At 46.4% G+C, this 10,679-nt stretch overlaps 1 long non-coding RNA gene across 2 annotated transcripts; it reads right to left on the reverse strand.

Moving 5' to 3' along the window:
• Positions 1–3,926: 3,926 nt before the first annotated feature.
• On the reverse strand, positions 3,927–8,773 carry LOC307027095. 2 transcript variants are annotated; one of them, XR_013804524.1, is made up of 4 exons: positions 8,628–8,773; positions 4,846–4,979; positions 4,603–4,670; positions 3,927–4,482 (listed from the first exon to the last, which is right to left on the reverse strand). It is a non-coding gene; the product is annotated as an uncharacterized lncRNA (long non-coding RNA). The 2 variants fall into 2 exon arrangements; XR_013804525.1 differs by lacking the exon at positions 8,628–8,773 and having other exon boundaries at positions 4,846–5,117.
• Positions 8,774–10,679: the final 1,906 nt, after the last annotated feature.

The raw sequence follows: 10,679 nt of genomic DNA on the forward strand, positions 1-10,679 counted from the left end.
GCAGTCTTACTTGGTCAAAGCTAAGCTACAACCCATGCTGACCCCAACATCCAGGGGTCACAGGGATTTTTTTCAGCAACAACTCTGGTTGCGCAGCAAACACAACAACAATGTTTATAAAACACAGTATCTTGGCATTCTCCAATCTAAAAACTGTGTATACATTATTACATGTAAACGGTGTGGACTACAGTATGTGGGTGAAACTGGTAACACAATTTGCATACGATTCACTCAACATAAATATAACATTGTGAGAAGAAAAAACACACTTACTCCATTAGTTACTCACTTCCTGCTCCATGGATGGCAATCCGTTCAAGCAGCGGTCCTGGAGTCCAACTCCAGATGGTCTGTGGCCCAGAGACGTAGATGTGAGAGGCTATGGATAGTCAGATTCGACAGTGTTTCTCAGGGGCCTGAATGAGAGATGAACATGCCTTGATAATGTGACAACGATGGAGTGCATTCGATCCTGCCGCTGCTTCCCGGTGACAGGATTCCAAACCCCTAACCCCTAACCCTAAGCGTGGGTGGATTAGTTTCAAAGCATGCACACTCTGCTCATGTCAGACTTACATTAAAATAGACCGGGAAAACCACCTCTCTGTAGCCCCTCACAGAGCCCCAAAGGACGGACTGAGGACCTCCGGCAACAGTGGTACTTCCATAACCTCGTGCACCGTGAGACCCCGGGCCCCCGGACTTAAGCACTCCCCCACAGACTAAACCCAGATGTTCACACCCTACAGAACTTCATGCCCCTGGTTACCCTAAAGGGGGTGGATTTTGCGGTGCTTTACCGTCCGCACATCGGCATCCATATTCGGCCTTATTCACGGCACCACCACCCCTTCTGTGGAGGATATTCTCATGCTCCTGGTAACCCTTTAAATAGTCTGATACTGTCAGGGCTCATCACCGCACTTTACAAGCCAGAAATAATGTTTAAATGGTCGGGGAAAGTGTTTTTAAACGTATGGAAGAGAGTTGTAGCCTGTCATTTTGCAGGATATCATTTAACATTGAACATCTCCTGGAAATGCACAGAATATGTCCATTTCCAGGAGAGATTCCATGTTAAATGATATCCTGCAAAATTACAGGCTACAACCCAGGAACAAGTGTTTGAAAGGCGGGGAAAAGTTGTTTAAAATAGTCGGAAAAGTGTTTTTAAACGTATGGAAGAGAGTTGTAGCCTGTCATTTTGCAGGATATAATTTAACATGGAACCTCTCCTGGAAATGCACAGAATATATCCATTTCCAGGAGAGATTCCATGTTAAATTATATCCTGCAAAATGACAGGCTAAAACACCCAGGGATACGTGTTTGAAAGGCAGGGAAAAGTTGTTTAAAATATTCTGATACGTCCAGGGCGCATCACCGCATTTTACAAGCCAGGGAAGGTGTCTTAATCATTGGTACACATTGTTTAAATAGTCTGATACCTGGCACTGTATTTGCCCCTGGGAACCTTCAAGGTTATACTAATGTTTTTTTATTTTTTTTATTTAATTATCACACCATTTTTACAAAAACAGTATACAAAATAAACATAATAACAACATGATTACAACATGATTAACAGGGGCCTGGGGGCCATATTAGCCGTCTAACTTGTACAGTGCACCGGGGAAAAAAGGTTGAGTCCACGGCCCCTTTCCCCTCATCAGGAGTATCAATCGGTCCTGAAGAAGAGGTATCGCTGCTCTCCGCCCCTGAATCCTCTTCGGAGGTAGCTGACGGTGGTAGACCTCCTTCTGATGATGAGGATGCTGCTGCAGCTGCTGCCGCCGCCCTGAACATGGAGCGGATCTTCAATGCCTCCTTTATTCCAGGCGTATTCGCGTAGAACCGGTCTGCAGTGCTTACGTCGTGGCACATAAACCTAGCGAGAAGCGACCTGCTTTCTGGATCTTGGTGATGCTTGATATTGTCAGCCAGGGCAGTGCGCAAGATGGTGAAGGTGACGGCTGTTTCTAGCCCAGCATCAGCCCAAGCCCTCTTCAAGTGAGCGTTCAGGTTCTTGGAAGCCTGCTTCCCCGATTTGAAAAGGAAGAATTCACTCTGAGGACCCGACAAGCCCTCTTTTATCCCCATCCACCACATGACCCAGCTAAACTCCTTTATTGTAAGCACCAGCTGTGCTTCACCAAATGTCTTGGCAGTCTTGTGATCCTGCACGTGGATGATGTAGCCCTCAGCAGTGCCCCTTCTGTCCACCTCAAATACCTCCGTGTTGGTCATGTTTGCGTACACACCCGGACGGTGGCCATACAGGAGGCTCCAATGGAGGGTTAGATAGCCATATAGCAGGTACTGGGTGATTGTGGTCGGATTGCTAGCCATCAGGTCAAGGAGATCAGGGATGCGCTTCTCAGCGGCCGCCATGGCGGCGAGAAGCTCCGCCTGGCTCGGCAGACGGTCCAGCTTGTCCCTCTTCACCTTAAACTGGTGGAGAGTGACAGACTTTTTCAAATCGTTAATGTTGGCTTTCACCTCTCTGATGATGTGGGTCATATCAGACTGGGTGAGCCTGCACCCCCGGAGCTTTGATGCAGACAAGTACCTCAGGAAATGGTTCACAGTCTTCAGGAACAACAGCGATGTTGTGACTGTCCGGCCCGACTCTGAAATATACTCGCTCCAGCCACGGACCCTCTTTGTGTCTTTTAGAAACAGCCAGTCTGACAGCCGGTCAACACCATGGGCCATGAATACTATGAAGTTCTTTATCCGGCTGACATTGGACATACAATTCTCTTTCCGTTTTACTGTCGGTGCGAGACCCTCACAATGACCTCTGTATGTCTGAATGTACGTCTCCATGCTTTTAGGCAACGTGATTTCACGCATGGTATTCCGCCGTCCCTTCCCAGTGGACCATTGATTTTGGGGAGAGGGCCAGTCCTTAGCCAGATTAGCTTTCAGCTTATTGGAGACAGACGCACGGGTCTTCTGGCATACAGGGGTCTCACTACAGGAGGCTTCTGGGGACCGCATGACAGTCTTCACCGGGGTCTTGCTTCCGGAGGATTCTGGGGACCGCATCACAGACTTGAGAGGGGTCTCACTCACAGAGGCTTCTATGGACCGCATGACAGTCTTCACCGGGGTCTTGAGAGGGGTATTGCTGCCGGAGGCTACTGAGTTCATGTCGGGGGAGATATATAATGCAAATACATTAAAATAGTCAAAGGTACGATTGTGCTCTGCATTAACCGGAATTTGATTTATATAGCCCCCAAAAAATGATTAAAAATCATTTTCGTGGGGAAAAGTGTTAAAACGCCTGATTAAAGCATATGCCCAGCGAGCTCCAGACCATGTGCATTGTGTCGGGGACCCTGGTGAATGATAAGACCAATCATTTAAACGCAAGGGACACCATTTAAAGTCACTTTTAGGGGGAAAACGCAGCCTCTGTCCATTCGGTTAACAAACTGATAGGGAAATGGACAAAAGTGTGATTAAAGCATATGCAGGACCCCAACGAGCTCCAGACTATGTGCATTGTGTCGGGGACCCTTGTGAATGATAAGACCCATCATTTAAATGCAAAAACCACCATTAAAAGTCACTTTTAGGCGGAAAACGCAGGCTCTGTCCATTTCGTTAACAAACTGATAGGCAAATGGACAAAAGGGGGAACACGGCCCAGCCGCTGCTCCACTGCTCCAGACTATGTGCATTGTGTCGGGGAGCCAGGTCAAACCCCTCCATGCACACCGCCAGAACCAGAACCTCACGACCCTGGTGACCTTAAAGGTGTTTGTCTTTGTTTGTTTTTGTATTCCACATAGACAGGCTGGGGTTCAGCACCACGCACAGAGCCTGCCCGCTACCTCCAGGGCGCATCACCACATTTTACAAGCCAGGAAAGGTGCATGGATCCTGGGTAAACATTGATTAAGTGTTTTTAAATGTGTGGAACAGTGTTTTGTCACTTTCAAAACTCTCCTGTCATTGACCGGAGAATTTGGGTCGATGTTGTATTCAATCTGGCCATTAATATTCCAGTGAGACGAAGTACGTACATTGACCGGAGTGATCCCATGTAAATTTTGTCCAAAAACCGGAGCATTCCCTAGCCCTACCCATACCAAGTTTGTTATCCCTGTGATGTTTTAAATATTTGACATTGTCCAATGTCTCAATCTTCACACCAACACATCATGGCGTATATAGCAACGTTTATCAGCTCCCTCTGTCAATGTATTGTGAAGATATGCGCTTGTCCAGTTGTAATGGAGATGATCTCTCGGCTGTAGATCACGGTCTCCATTACGTATTATATAGCTTCACTATTAGTGAAGCATATTCATTTGTTCCACAATAAAAAATTGCACAGGAAGCATTTCATTTACAAAAAATGACAAGAGCTTGTGTGGCATTCAAACCCGTTTATTGAATGGTTGACATCAGTATGAGAAACATATATTAATCCTTAATGTCGGAGGGCTGGATTGGCACGCCAACCTAAGGGGGGTGAAAAAAGCGTGATTAGCGATTCTAGTAATTTATAAGCTGTTTAGACTAAGCAATACACATTTGTTATATATTTGTCATATCATCCCTGCAGTAGTTATCATAACTCACCTCCCTGTTCTCCTGTCATAGGTCCCAGGTTCCGTCACCGTAAAGACTCCCCAGGGAAACAGCGAGACCTGTTTTATCATTCCGGGTGGGGTTATTGAGCAGGATGGAGGAAGGGGTGTTTTTTTATTGTGTACATTGATGTTTGTTTGTAATATTTTTTCTTTCATAAATTAATTAGGTATTATTGAATTCTCAGCAGGAAACCGATGGACTGTCCACTAAAAGTAAGGAATGAGTCCTTACCCCAAGTGAAGGAGTTCAAGTATCTCTGGGTCTTGATGGGCTTCGAGCAGGACCACGGCAACAGGCCTAGTCACGGTTCATGATACAGAACAATCCTGTAATACTGCAAACCTGCAAGAGGAGGGACACAAAAACTCCGGGGAGCGATGCCCCGGGGGTTGAGTTAGTGATATGTATTAATGAATGTATAGAGGAAGTCTAAGTGTAGACCACCCTGGCTTATTTGGAGTGCCCTCAGGGGCAAAAGTAAAGGTAACTTTCTGTCTGTCCATTTGGTCACCCGTGTCTCCAATGTAAAGTCCTAAGATTGTACATTTGGAAAATTAAACTCCCTAACGGGGAGTTAGTGATATGCATTCATGAATGTATACATAGAGAGGAAGTCCAAGCCTACAAGAGCATAAACAAGGGACTGGTCCAAGGTCAGCCCGAGCGAAAGCTGCAAAGAGGACAGAGACCAGCGTTAATACAAGTTGAACACTGTGCACTAACAGAGGATTCCACATCAAACCAGCGCCAAAACTGCCTTCACCACCTCAGACCACCAAAATCACCACGTTGACCACCTCAGCGGTCGTTTGAGGTGGTGAACGCGGTGGTTTTGGCGGTCTGAGGTGGTGAACGTGGTTGTTTTGGCGGTCTGAGGTGGTGAAGGCAGTTTTGGCACCGATTTGATGTAGAAACCTCTGTTAATACAAGTTGAACACCGTGCACCGTGCTGGTCCGTCCCCTTGCAGCTTTAGCTCGGGCTGACGTTGGACCAGCCTCTAGTTTATGCTCCTATAGGCTTAGGCTTCCTCTCTATGTATACATTCATTAATGTGTATCATTAACTCAGCATTAGGGACTTGAATTTTCCAAATGTACAATCCTAGGACTTTACATCGGAGACGCGGGTTCCCAAATGGACAGACAGAAAAGTACCCTCACTTTTGCCCGAGTGCACTAAAAATAAGCCAGGATATTACACCGCCAACACTACCGCGTTCAGCATCTCAAACGACCGCCAACACCACCACGTTCACCACCTCAAACGACCGCCAACACCACCACGTTCACCACCTCAAACGACCGCCAAATAAAACGCGTTCAGCACCTCAAACGACCGCCAAAACCACCACGTTCACCACCTAATACGACCGCCAAATAAAACGCGTTCAGCACCTCAAACGACCGCCAACACCACCACGTTCACCACCTCAAACGACCGCCAAAGAAAACGCGTTCACCACCTCAAACGACAGCCAAAACTACCACGTTCTCAAACAACCCCATAACAACCACGTTCAATGCTTCAAACAATGCGTTCAAATCAATCAAACATCAAGTTTTTGCAGAGAAAAAACACACTGCAATTCCTGCAAAGACAATACAAATGACAAAGTTGACTTGCATGAAAATGAAGGATCCATGATGATGTCAGACAGTTTCCCTATCACTCCAAAGACGTTACGATGGGCTTCGAGATGGACCAGGGCAACAGGCTCTGTCACGGTTCATGATCCAAACCCATCCTGTAATACTGCAAACCTGCAAGAGAAGGGACACAAAAACTCCGGGGAGCGATGCCCCGGGGGTGGAGTTAGTGATATGTATTAATGAATGTATAGAGGAAGTCTAAGTGTAGACCACCCTGGCTTAGGAGTGCCCTCAGGGGCAAAAGTAAAGGTAACTTTCTGTCTGTCCATTTGGTCACCCGTGTCTCCAATGTAAAGTCCTAAGATTGTACATTTGGAAAATTAAACTCCCTAACGGGGAGTTAGTGATATGCATTAATGAATGTATACATAGAGAGGAATTCCAAGCCTACAAGAGTATAAACAAGGGACTGGTCCAAGGTCAGCCCGAGCTAAAGCTTCAAAGAGGACAGAGACCAGCGTTAATACAAGTTGAACACTGTGCACTAACAGAGGATTCCACATCAAACCAGCGCCAAAACTGCCTTCACCACCTCAGACCACCAAAATCACCACGTTGACCACCTCAGCGGTCGTTTGAGGTGGTGAACGCGGTGGTTTTGGCGGTTTGAGGTGGTGAACGTGGTTGTGTTGGCGATCTGAGGTGGTGAAGGCAGTTTTGGCGCCGATTTGATGTAGAAACCTCTGTTAATACAAGTTGAACACCGTGCACCGTGCTGGTCCGTCCCCTTGCAGCTTTAGCTCGGGCTGACGTTGGACCAGCCTCTAGTTTATGCTCCTATAGGCTTACTCTCTATGTATACATTCATTAATATGTATCACTAACTCAACATTAGGGACTTGAATTTTCCAAATGTACAATCCTAGGACTTTACATCGGAGACGCGGGTTCCCAAATGGACAGACAGAAAAGTACCCTCACTTTTGCCCCTGAGTGCACTAAAAATAAGCCAGGATGCTACACCGCCAACACTACCGCCTTCACCACCTCAAACGACCGCCAAAACCACCACATTCACCACCTAATACGACCGCCAAAGAAAACGCGTTCACCACCTCAAACGACAGCCAAAACTACCACGTTCAATGCTTCAAACAATGCGTTCAAATCAATCAAACATCAAGTTTTTGCAGAGAAAAAACACACTGCAATTCCTGCAAAGACAATACAAATGACAAAGTTGACTTGCATGAAAATGAAGGATCCATGATGATGTCAGACAGTTTCCCTATCACTCCAAAGACGTTACGATGGGCTTCGAGATGGACCAGGGCAACAGGCTCTGTCACGGTTCATGATCCAAACCCATCCTGTAATACTGCAAACCTGCAAGAGAAGGGACACAAAAACTCCGGGGAGCGATGCCCCGGGGGTGGAGTTAGTGATATGTATTAATGAATGTATAGAGGAAGTCTAAGTGTAGACCACCCTGGCTTAGGAGTGCCCTCAGGGGCAAAAGTAAAGGTAACTTTCTGTCTGTCCATTTGGTCACCCGTGTCTCCAATGTAAAGTCCTAAGATTGTACATTTGGAAAATTAAACTCCCTAACGGGGAGTTAGTGATATGCATTAATGAATGTATACATAGAGAGGAATTCCAAGCCTACAAGAGTATAAACAAGAGACTGGTCCAAGGTCAGCCCGAGCTAAAGCTTCAAAGAGGACAGAGACCAGCGTTAATACAAGTTGAACACTGTGCACTAACAGAGGATTCCACATCAAACCAGCGCCAAAACTGCCTTCACCACCTCAGACCACCAAAATCACCACGTTGACCACCTCAGCGGTCGTTTGAGGTGGTGAACGCGGTGGTTTTGGCGGTTTGAGGTGGTGAACGTGGTTGTGTTGGCGATCTGAGGTGGTGAAGGCAGTTTTGGCGCCGATTTGATGTAGAAACCTCTGTTAATACAAGTTGAACACCGTGCACCGTGCTGGTCCGTCCCCTTGCAGCTTTAGCTCGGGCTGACGTTGGACCAGCCTCTAGTTTATGCTCCTATAGGCTTACTCTCTATGTATACATTCATTAATATGTATCACTAACTCAACATTAGGGACTTGAATTTTCCAAATGTACAATCCTAGGACTTTACATCGGAGACGCGGGTTCCCAAATGGACAGACAGAAAAGTACCCTCACTTTTGCCCCTGAGTGCACTAAAAATAAGCCAGGATGCTACACCGCCAACACTACCGCCTTCACCACCTCAAACGACAGCCAAAACTACCACGTTCACAAACAACCCCATAACAACCACGTTCAATGCTTCAAACAATGCGTTCAAATCAATCAAACATCAAGTTTTTGCAGAGAAAAAACACACTGCAATTCCTGCAAAGACAATACAAATGACAAAGTTGACTTACATGAAAATGAAGGATCCATGATGATGTCAGACAGTTTCCCTGTCACTCCAAAGACGTTACGATGGGCTTCGAGATGGACCAGGGCAACAGGCTCTGTCACGGTTCATGATCCAAACCCATCCTGTAATACTGCAAACCTGCAAGAGAAGGGACAAAAAAACTCCGGGGAGCGATGCCCCGGGGGTTGAGTTAGTGATAAGTATTAATGAATGTATAGAGGAAGTCTAAGTGTAGACCACCCTGGCTTATTTGGAGTGCCCTCAGGGGCAAAAGTAAAGGTAACTTTCTGTCTTTCCATTTGGTCACCCGTGTCTCCAATGTAAAGTCCTAAGATTGTACATTTGGAAAATTAAACTCCCTAACGGGGAGTTAGTGATATGCATTAATGAATGTATACATAGAGAGGAAGTCCAAGCCTATAAGAGCATAAACAAGGGACTGGTCCAAGGTCAGCCCGAGCTAAAGCTGCAAAGAGGGCAGAGACCAGCGTTAATACAAGTTGAACACCGTGCACCGTGCTGGTCCTTCTCCTTGCAGCTTTTGCTCGGGCTGACGTTGGACCGGACTCTAGTTTATGCTCCTATAGGCTTAGGCTTCCTCTCTATGTATACATTCATTAATGTGTATCATTAACTCAGCATTAGGGACTTGAATTTTCCAAATGTAAAATCCTAGGACTTTACATCGGAGACGCGGGTTCCCAAATGGACAGACAGAAAAGTACCCTCACTTTTGCCCGAGTGCACTAAAAATAAGCCAGGATGCTACACCGCCAACCCTACCGCGTTCAGCACCTCAAACGACCGCCAACACCGCCACGTTCACCATCTCAAACGACCGCCAAATAAAACGCGTTCAGCACCTCAAACGACCGCCAAAACCACCACGTTCACCACCTAATACGACCGCCAAAAAAACCGCGTTCACCACCTCAAACGACCGTAAACACAACCGCCTTCAACACCTCAAACGACAGCCAAAACTACCACGTTCACAAACAACCCCATAACACCCCCGTTCAATGCGTCTAACAATGCGTTCAAATCAATCAAACATCACATTTTTGCAGAGAAAAAACACACTGCAATTCCTGCAAAGACAATACAAATGACAAAGTTGACTTACATGAAAATGAAGGATCCATGATGATGTCATACAGTTTCCCTGTCACTCCAAAGACGTTACGATGGGCTTCGAGATGGACCAGGGCAACAGGCTCTGTCACGGTTCATGATCCAAACCCATCCTGTAATACTGCAAACCTGCAAGAGAAGGGACACAAAAACTCCGGGGAGCAATGCCCCGGGGGTTGAGTTAGTGATATGTATTAATGAATGTATAGAGGAAGTCTAAGTGTAGACCACCCTGGCTTATTTGGAGTGCCCTCAGGGGCAAAAGTAAAGGTAACTTTCTGTCTGTCCATTTGGTCACCCGTGTCTCCAATGTAAAGTCCTAAGATTGTACATTTGGAAAATTAAACTCCCTAACGGGGAGTTAGTGATATGCATTAATGAATGTATACATAGAGAGGAGGTCCAAGCCTATAAGAGCATAAACAAGGGACTGGTCCAAGGTCAGCCCGAGCGAAAGCTGCAAAGAGGACAGAGACCAGCGTTAATACAAGTTGAACACTGTGCACTAACAGAGGATTCCACATCAAACCAGCGCCAAAACTGCCTTCACCACCTCAGACCACCAAAATCACCACGTTGACCACCTCAGCGGTCGTTTGAGGTGGTGCACGCGGTGGTTTTGGCGGTCTGAGGTGGTGAACGTGGTTGTTTTGGCGGTCTGAGGTGGTGAAAGTAGTTTTGGCACCGATTTGATGTAGAAACCTCTGTTAATACAAGTTGAACACCGTGCACCGTGCTGGTCCGTCCCCTTGCAGCTTTAGCTCGGGCTGACGTTGGACCAGCCTCTAGTTTATGCTCCTATAGGCTTCGGCTTCCTCTCTATGTATACATTCATTAATGTGTATCACTAACTCAGCATTAGGGACTTGAATTTTCCAAATGTACAATCCTAGGACTTTACATCGGAGACGCGGGTTCC

Source organism: Notothenia rossii, assembly GCF_949606895.1.
Source record: "Notothenia rossii genome assembly, contig: scaffold_272, whole genome shotgun sequence".
NCBI classification, from domain to species: Eukaryota; Metazoa; Chordata; class Actinopteri; order Perciformes; family Nototheniidae; genus Notothenia; species Notothenia rossii.